We start from the raw sequence: 10,872 nt of genomic DNA, 5'->3' as shown, positions 1-10,872 counted from the left end.
TGGCGAGCTCCTGCTCACCCAACCTGGAATATCTAACAGTGAAGTGTCGACCATTCTATCTGCCAAGGGAGTTGACTTCAGATATCCTGACGGCAGTCTACATCCCACCACAGACAGGCATGAATCCTGCACTCAATGAGCTATATTCCATGGTCCACAACCTTGAGACAGGATACCCTGAGGCCCTCTTCATCATCGCAGGGGACTTCAATCAGACCAACCTCAAGAGTGTGTTACCAAAATACTATCAGCACATCTCCTGCTCCACCAGGGGTGCCAGCACCCTTGACCGCTGCTATACAACCAAAGATGCCTTCCGAGCCATCCCTCGTCCTCACTTTGGGAAATCAGACCACCAGGCTGTGCTCCTTCTCCTTGCATACAAACAGAAACTGAAACGGGAGGATACGGTACAGAGAGTTGTGCAGTGCTGGTCTGAGGAAGCAGATGAGCTCCTATGTTACTGCTTTGAGACAGTAGACTGGTCCATGTTCAAAGACTCAGCTGCCAGCTTTGATGAGTATGCCACCACCATCACAGACTTGATCAGCAAGTGTGTGGAGGACTGTGTACCAAAGAAGACAATACGGGAGTTCCCAGACAGAAAACCATGGATGAACTGGGTGATCCACTCCCTAATGAAGGCGAGGACTGCCGCACACAAATCTGGGGATCCTGATCGGTACAAGAAATCGAGGTATGACCTCCGGAAAGCTATCAGGGATGCCAAGAGGCAATACCAACTCAAAATAGAGTCCCTGACCAGCCATCAGTTATGGCAGGGCTTACCTGCCATAACAGGCTACAAGACGAAATCGGGCTGCAAAGTTAATAACAGCGCATCCCTTCCCGATGAACTTAACGCATTCTATGCGCGTTTTGAACAGAAGGGAAGTGGATTGTCACCATCCACCCTGACAGCCTCCGATGCAGCTGAACCTGTGATCACAGTGGAGGACGTAAGATCAGTCTTCCGGAGAGTGAACACGAGGAAAGCACCTAGCCCAGATGGTGTCCCTGGCCGTGTGCTCAGATCTTGTGCTGATCAGCTTGCAGAAGTATTTGCGGACATATTTAACGTCTCCCTGCTTCAATCTCAGGTTCCCACCTGTTTTAAGACGACCACTATCATCCTGGTACTGAAGAAAAGCAAGGTAACATGCCTTAATGACTACCGACCAGTGGCTCTGACATCCACCATCATGAAGTGCTTTGAGAGGTTGGTCATGGCACGCATCCCAGACAACCTGGACCCACTACAATTTGCCCATCGCCAGAACAGGTCCACAGTGGATGCCACCTCCCTGGCCCTGCACTCAGCTCTGGAGCATCTGGACAGTAAAGACACCTACGTTAGACTATTGTTTATTGACTACAGCTCTGCCTTCAATACAATAATCCCAAGCAAGCTTGTCACCAAACTCTGAGACCTAGGACTCAACACCTCCCTCTGTAACTGGATCCTTGACTTTCTAACAAACAGACCACAATCAGTGATAGACAACAATACCTCTGACATGATCATTCTCAACACTGGTGCCCCACAAGGCTACGTCCTCAGCCTCTACTCTACTCCCTGTACACTCATGACTGTGTGGCCAGATTCTGCTCTAACTCCATCTACAAGTTGGCAGAGGATACCACCATTGTAGGCTGTATCTCAAACAGCAATGAGGTGGAGTACAGGAAGGAGATAGAGAGCTTAGTGGAATGGCGTCATGACAACAACCTTTCCCTCAATGTCAACACAAGAGCTGGTCATTGACTTCAGGAAAGGGGGCAGTGTACATGCACCTGTCTACATCAATGGTGCTGAGATCGAGCGGGTTGAGAGCTTCAAGGTCCTGGGACTGAACATCACCAACAGCCTGTCCTGGTCAAATCATGTAGATGCCACAGCCAAGAAAGCTCACTAGTGCCTCTACTTCCTCAGGAGGCTAAAGAAGTTTGGTTTGTCCCCTTTGACTCCCACCAACTTTTACCGATGCACCATAGAAAGCATCCTATCTGGATGTATCACGGCTTGGTATGGCAACTGCTCTGCCCAGGACTGCAAGAAACTGCAGAGAGTTGTGGACACAGCCCAGTGCATCATGGACACCAGCCTCCCCTCCTTGGACTCTGACTTTACCTCTTATTGTCTTGGCGAAGCAGCCAGCATAATCAAAGACCCCACCCACCCACAACATTCTCTCTTCTCTCCCATCGGGTAAAAGATACAGGAGCCTGACGGCACGTACCACCAGACTTAAGGACAGCTTCTACACCACTGTGATACCCCACTGTATTGAACGGCTCCCTTATACGATGAGATGGACTATGACTTCATGATCTACCTTGTTGTGACCTTGCACCTTATTGCACTGTACTTTCTCTGTAGCTGTAACACTTTACTCTGTACTGTTATTGTTTTTACCTATACTACATCAATGCACTCTGTACTAACGCAATGTAACTGCACTGTGTAATGAATTGACCTGTACGATCGGTATGCAAGACAAGTTTTTCATTGTACCTCGGTACAAGTGACAATAATAAACCAATACCCACATCAATCAGCAGACCCCAATCAGTGGCGATTGGTAACATCTCCCCCTTGCTGACCGTCAACACAGGTGCCCCTCAAGGCTGTCTGTTTAGGCCCCTGCTCTACTCCCTATACACACATGACTTTGTGGCTAAGCACAGCTTCAATTCCATATATAAATTTGCCGATGACACCACTGCTGTTTGACAAATCACAGGTGGTGATGAGTCAGCTTACCGGACCGAGGTAGGACACCTGGTTGAGTGGTGTCGCAGCAACAACCTCTCACTCAATGTCAGTAAAATTAAAGACCTCATTGTTGTCTGCAGGAAGGGGAAGGAGGGAGAACATGCACCCATCTACACTGGGGGAATTGGCGGTGGAGAGGGTCAACAGCTTTAAATTCCTGGAAGTTAATATATCAGATGCAACCACAAGAAGGCAGGCCAGCGTCTGCTTTCTTAGAAGGGCAAGGATGTTTGGCTTGTCACCAAACGCTCTAACAAACTTCTACAAATGTACTGTTGAAAGTATCCTGACTAGTTGCAACATGGTCTGATACAGCACTATGAATGTGCAGAAATGTAAGAAGCTGCAGAGAGTAGTGGACTCTGCCCAATACATCACGGGCACGCCCCTCCCCACCATCGGTAGTATCTATATGAGGTTCTGCCTCAAGAAGGCAACATCCATCATCAAAGACCCTCACCATCTTCTTAAAGCTACCATCAGGCAGGAGGTACAGAAGCTTGAAGTCCCACACCACCGGGTTCGAGAACAGCTACTTCCCTTCAACCATTCTGTTCTTGAACCAATCTGCATAACCCTAATCACCACCTCAGTACAGCAACACTATGACCACTTTGCACTACCATGGACTTTGATTTTTTTGTTCTAATTGTGTTCTTTCTTGTAAAAATTGTGCATAATTTATGTTTGTTTTTCTTATCTGATGCTGTGTGCCAGTGATGCTGCTCTAAATAAGCTTTTCATTGTACCTGCGCATACATGTACTTGTGCACATGACAATAAATCTGACTTTGACTTTATCTTTATGAGGTGGATTCTGGTGACAAGATTAAATTAGTCTGGTGTCTCACTGACTCCTTCTATGACCCTCCAGTTCACAGTAATGCAGAACCAACAGGCTATGGTTACACAGCCTAACCTTTTGCATGAGAGACCCAAAGATGGCCATTGGGTAATCCCTGGCCAGAGACCCAGACAGAGGCAAACATATCCAGCTGGGCAACTTCAATGTATGGGTTGGAAAAGATGCAAACTTCTGGAAAGGTGGAATTGCCAAGGAAGGAATAGGGAAATCCAGCTCCAATGGAGTCTCCGGACCAAATGCTTGGAACACAACCTAGTCATAACCAACACCTATTATAACTAACACCAGCTCAGAGAACAAGTACAAAATCCCATGGCAATGCGTCTGACCCAGGCACCTGTGGAGATTATGTCATTTTCCCAGGGAGAGACTCCAAGTACATCCATGTCCCCTGGGCCACGACTGGCTTAATTCACTCTATTATTTCCACCAGAGGAGAGGCAGCTAAAGCCTGCAGGAAAGAGCATTCAAAGAACTCCTCACTTTAGATTCCGTCCTTGAAGTAACAGTCCTCGAACTCCATACATAGAAAACTATCTGGTTCACTTCTGCCGCAAGCCCAAACTGACCAGAAGTTGAAAAGGCCATTTGTCATCTGAAAATCAATTAGGCCTCTGGAGCAGGTAGTTTCCCTGGTGAATACTAAAGCTTGGCAGAGGTGAACATCAGATGAACAAATTCACAGTTTTGTATCCCCAGGTCTGGGATAAGGGGGATAGACTGGGGTGCCTCAGAGACATGGTAGTGTAGCGGTTAGCGTAACACTATTACAGCACCAGCGACCTGGGTTCAATTCTGGCTGCTGTATGTAAGGAGTTTGTACGTTCTCCCTGTGTCTGTGTGGGTTTCCTCCGGGTGCTCCGGTTTCCTCCCACATTCCCAAAAAAAGACGTACGGGTTAGGAAGTTGTGGGCATGTTATGTTGGCGCCAGAAGCGTAGCGACACTTGCGGCTGCCTACAGAACATACTACGCAAAAAGATATGTTTCACTGTGTGTTTCGATGTACATGTGACTAATAAAGATATCATCTTATCTAATCATGACCAAAAAAAGGAGATAAATCCCATTATAATGACTACGGAGGGATCCTACACCTTCCCTTTATCCCTTGCGTCCCTCTTCTTGCCATGGCCCCCGTGAGCACTGAAACAATAGAAAGCAATGAGACAGAATGGAGGCCCAAGCAGGCAGTTCCGCAAACCAACCAAAGTGTTAAAGGGGTGGCTGCGATCACAGGTAAAACTGATTTAGCTCAAACACCAGCTTTCTGCTGTGCCTTTCAACAGAAGGAATCCTCTGGTAAGAAGCAAGGTGCTATACCAAGTGGAGACTGTCCACCAATGCTGCCTCCACAAAATCCTCCAAACCTACAGGTGACCGGAGAAGGCTCTCTCTGCTGTCGACCAAAGGGAAAGCTATCACAAGAGTTCTCCACCGACCCTTTTGGCCGAAGAGCTGCTTCCCGAAGTCAACCTCCGCATGTGGTCCTTTCTGATCTTACATAAGCCTCTAATTCTGTCAGTCAAGTTGGACTGTGAAGAACCCTTCCCAATTACGGGTGCCCTCAAAAATTTACCTCCATTCAACATCTGCTACATGATAGTATGCAGGTGATGACTCTTGGCAAAAGGTCCACTACAAACCCAATCCCAGTGGAGAATGTGCTCCAATTGTTTTCTCAATCATCTCAGCCCAACATTGCACCTCGCCTCCATCAGTCTTCTCACTGTAAAGGAGCAGGATGAATACGAAATTATTCAGCCACGTTGCCTCCACTCCAGAACCAAACTCACTCTAAACTCAATCATCAAGCTGCATTATGTAGGCATCACTTGTATATGCCCATATTTGGAGGCCTTGTTCCAAATCATTGTTGACTCATCCACTGAAACTTGCAAGAGAATGGGCCTTACATTAAACATCTGCAAAACAAAGAACCTCTACCAACCTGTTCCCACTGAACAACAGTACCTCCAGGAATAATAAAGGTCATGGGTAAGACCCTGAAAAACATGGACCGCTTTCTTGGGAGCCACCGCTCAGTGAAGGCGAACATTGATGATAAGTTCTCCACTGTCTCCCCTGCACCAGCCTGGCTTTTGACAATCTGAAGGAAAGAATGCTGAAAGATTAAGACCTCTTATCTGGCACAAAACAGAGTCTATCAAGCAGCAATGATTCCTGCCCTTCGTTTGCTTCGGAGCCCTGATCTACTTTCAGTGGGCACCTTGCAGCATTGGAGAGGTATCACAAATCCTGTCTCTGCAAAATTCTTGAAATCCACTGACAGAAAAAGAGAGCCAACATCAGTGTCCTCTCTCAGGCCAACATAACCAGCATCTGCCAGACAGCAGACCCTCGAAACAGGAACTCTACTCCAAGCTCTGTCATGGCAAGAGATTACGTAGGAGAACAGAGCAAATGATTCAATGGTGTTGTCAAAGCCTCCTCAGAAACATGCAACTTCCTCACTAACTCCTGGTAATTCCTGGCGCTGCCCACGGTTGCTCAAACTGGAGGAGCATGTTAGCTGGCATTGAGCACCCAAAGTCTCTTCATCAGAAGCACACAGAGGTGCTTTACCTCCCACGCTATCCAGGTATCTGCTCTATTAAGTACCTCGTGGCCTACCTGTAGCAAACCCACACTGGGGTCATCAGCCACCTTGTACCCCATAGAACTGGAGTGGAAGTGGGACTGCATAAAAAGAGAATCTTCATATATATTGGACAAATAAAATGTGCAAAATAGTCTCAAGGATGAGTTCATGAAATATTTTTGGACCAGTTTCTTTGATGATGTTGTGGAACCAACTAAGGAACACAAATGCTTTAGATCTGGTCATGTGTAATGGGATTAATTAATGATCACAGGTAAAAGGATCCTCTGAGAAAGAGCGATCACAACATGATAGAATTTTACGTTCAGTTTGCAAGTGAGAAACTGTAGTCTGAAATTAGTGTTTTAAATAAAGGCAGTTATAAAGTCAGGTTTGGCTAAAGCAGACTGGGAAAATAGATTAAAAGGTAAGATGGTAAATAAGAAGTGGTAGGCATTTAAGGGGATATTTCACAATTCTCAGCAAAGATATATTCTATTGAGAATTACAAAATATCTCTTTAAACATCTACTACTTATCTAACAACTTACCTTTTAATCTATTGAATATATCTATATCTATTCTGTCTATACCTCTCGCTGCCTTGGTGAAGCAGCCAGCATAATCAAAGACCCCACCCACCCAGGTCATTCTTTCTCTTCTCTCCTATCAGGCAGAAGATACAGGAGCCTGAGGGCATGTACCACCAGGCTCAAGGACAGCTTCTATCCCACTGTGATAAGACTATTGAATGGTTTCCTTATAGGATGAGATGGACTCTTGACCTCACAATCTACCTTGTTATGACCTTGCACCTTATTGTCTATCTGCAATGCACTTCCCTGTAGCTGTGTCACTTTACTCTGTATTCTGTTATTGCTTTTACCCTGTACTACCTCAATGTATTGTGTAATGATTTGATCTGTAGAAACGGTATGCAAGACAAGTTTTTCCCTGTACCTCAGTACAAGAGACAATAATAAACCAATACCAATATATCCAATGCGGAAATTGTTACTGCTTCAGCAGCTGGGATTATAGGTGGGCAAGCAAAAGCCTTTCCCTAGCATGGGCACTGGGGTGTATATAAATCTTTTGTGGTTTTCTAGCTGCTCATGGTCAGAGTGTTTAAAAACACCCTTTGAACTTTTGTAATCTGATTCATCCGTATGCGAAGGCTGTTATTTCAATACAATGAAGGACTGCGCAAATTGCCTTAAGGAGCTGGTAAGTGGGAGCCAACATAGGTTTTTAACAGAGCAGATCAGGCCTAACGAACCAAACAATTTTTCTATAAAAAGGAAAAAGATTTGAATTCTTTCCGTGGACTATCAAGCATTTGTTTAAAACTGTTCCAGATAAAAGGTTGTTAGCTGATGACTCACAAAGCCAAAGTTTTGATGATATGAAAAGACCAGATGGGCAGAAGAAAGGGACACAAGGCACATATTCAAATTATGCTTGGAAATCAGTTAAGGTGTCCCATCATGAGCTCTGCTGAGATCTCACCTATTTGCTTGATGTATGGCCACAATACAAAAAGAACCATGTCACAGAGTCATACAGCATGGAAACAGGCCCTTCGGCCCAACTGGTCTATGTTGATCAAGGTACCAATCTAAGCTACACACACAAATTGCTGGAGGAACTCAACAGATCAGGCAGCATCGGTGGAAGGAAATAAACAGTCGACATTTTGGGCCGAGACCCTTCATCAGGACTTGAAAGAAAGAGGGCAGAAACCAGAAAAACAACTATTTCTCTCCACAGATGCTGCCCGATCTGCTGAGTTCCTTCAGCATTTTGTGCGTGTTGCTCCAGATTTCCAGCATCTGCAGTCTCTCTTGTGTCACCAATCTAAGTTAGTCCCACTTGCCTGTGTTTATCCCTCTAAACCTTTCCAATCCATGTACCTGTCCAAGTGTATTTTAAATGTTGTTATTATACCTGCCTCAACCACTGGCATATACAAACATGCCAGTGACATAAAGGTTAGCGGTGTGATAAGTTTCATAGACAGGAACATTAAGTAAGAGGAAAAGAAAACTAAGCAGCTGGATTTTGATTGCAGGTAAAGTGGAGGGCAGAAATGGAGAGCTCAGAATATTATTATAAAAGTGGAAAGTTGGGGAAAGAAGAGTCAAAGTGACAAGTAGCCAAATACACTTTTCAGTGTCAGCTAGTGATCAAGTACAAAAACTTCGAATGGAATATTGGCATTCATTTCTAGGGATCTAGAGTAAATGGAGATGTCTTATGTCAGTTATCTAAAGCCACGGTTACACCTTATTTAGAGTACTGTACAACTCCAGGCATCACATCTTTACAGGCATTAGATGGAGCTTAAGGCACATTTACTGGAATGAAACCTGACTCAAAGGCTTTGATCATGAGAAAAGATTACACAAACTGGGTCATTTTCCCTGAGTATCAATACTGATTTATTTGAGGTCCTTGTTTCAGAAGGAATCAATAGGGTAGATGGAAACTTTAAGCACTAGTCTGAGAAAAGGAAGTGAAGCATTAAAGTAAGAGTCACACCTACAGGCAGAAAAATTAAGAAATGCTCGGTCAGGTTAAAAATTATGAAAGTGTGGAACCATCTACCATGGAAGTCAATTGATGGCAAGATAGAGATCAATTGGTTTTTGCTCATCATAAGTTAGAATGGTGATGGCTCCAAAGCAGATGGAGTTAAGACATGGATCAGCTGCAACCTCACTGAGTGCTGGACCAGGCTCAAGGGGCTAAATCGTTGTCTCCTGCTCCTATGTTCAATCTCCTGGATCCGACAGCCTGCTCCAGTGTACTCAAGGAAATCATCTGCAGAGAAATTACTTCAACCCATCATTAGATTAGTTAAGCTCTTCTGAGTTAATCATAGGCAGTCAACACAGATTCATGAAGGTAGTGAAAAAGGCATTTGGTATGCTTGCCTGCATCGAGTATAAAAGTCCTGGTCACCACACAGCAGGGAGGATGGGGTACCAATAGAGAGAATGCAGAAGAGATTCACTGGGATGTTGCCTAGAATGGAGGGCTGTGGTTATAAGGAGAGATTGGATAAGCTTGACTTATTCTCACTGGAACATAGGAGGCTGAGAGGTGACTTTATTGAGGTTTATGAAAATATGAGGGGCACAGAAAGGAAAGATAGAATCTTTTTCCCAGGACAGAAGCATCTAAAACTAGAGAGCATGGGTTTAAAGTGCGAGGGGAGAAATTTAAGAGTTCTGAAGGGTAAGTTTTTCCACATAGAGGGTGGTGAATATTTGGCATCAACTGCCAGAGGAGGTAGTGGAGGCATTTAGTATTGCAGCATTTAAAAGGCATTTGGGACAGGAAAGGAAGGATACAGGCCTAATTCTGGAAACTAGGGTTATAGTGGATAGGCCTCACAGATGAAATGGACTATAAGGAGTTATTTCTGTATTGTATGTTTCTATAATCCTTTGATTAATGTTTGCCGAACTGACGACATTCTGTTTTTGAGATCATTAACAGACAATGCAGGAGTGTCAGTGGACTACCCAACAACTGACAAGGTTCAGCACAAGACTAGTAACAATAGTAAAAGCACTCAAAGTTCAGCATTTAATAAAATAAACAAATTGGCATTTCTATCATGCTTCCACAGCCCGAGGTCCTCACAAAGCACTTCACAGGTTTGAAGAGTAGGCACACCTGTAATCTGGAATTGTAGCATCCAAATGACCTTCTGGTCCCGTCTCCCTCTAACTATTCACCTCACCTACTCCCTGTGGTAGCGAATCCCACATTCTCACCTCACTGAGTAAATTTCTGATTTAATTTCTTGGTGAAAATCTTGATTCGATGGTCTCCAATTCTGCTCTTGTGCTGGAAGATCTCTCGTCGACTCTGCCAAACGTTCTGTAATTTTAAAAGCCTCCATTACAGCACCTCTCAACTTCTGTCTTTTAAAAAAAGGTAACTTAGCCTATGCTGACAGATTAATGGTAGGAAATACTGGCAGAGAGAACTTACTGCACAGAAGTGGGAGGTCATCCATATGGGAAGCAAGTATAATTAGTGAAAATTTCGTAACTGGTGGATCAAAGGCATTTGGACATAAATATTGCAAAGCTGGAGCATACAAACAAAAATTAGACAAAACCAAATAGTAATTCAGCCTCTCTCAAGTAGGTGGAATCATGCTCAAGACAGTGTTTAGGTCAAAGCCCTTCTGGAGAACCATGTTTGGTTCTTGAACTGATCCTCAAATGATACATTGGGTCCAGTGTAACTTTGCTAGATTGACATCGGTGCTTGAAATGTCCAACCTGAGGCTGTGATGCACTTGTGTTTGGATGGCAGAGCCTGATCCAGATACCCACAATGACCAAGTGATTGACAATGTGGTAATGTAAACAATTTTTTTGACATTAGATGGAGCTTAAGAAATGAAAACTTAGAGAATAAAAACACACAACTTTAAGATTAGAGTTAAATATGCCAGAAGAGAAACCAGTATGCATTCTTTCCACAAGAGTATTGGGGAAAGCTCTCCTGGATGAGAGAATTTTTTATCCAGACATCTTGTGGGCCCAAATTTTAACAAGCTGTGACATTCTGAGATAGAATATATCACAAGTCCTTAATCTTCAGGAGG

This window comes from Pristis pectinata, chromosome 12 (genome assembly GCF_009764475.1).
Source record: "Pristis pectinata isolate sPriPec2 chromosome 12, sPriPec2.1.pri, whole genome shotgun sequence".
NCBI lineage: Eukaryota > Metazoa > Chordata > Chondrichthyes > Rhinopristiformes > Pristidae > Pristis > Pristis pectinata.
Note: the sequence above shows the minus strand (reverse complement) of the source record.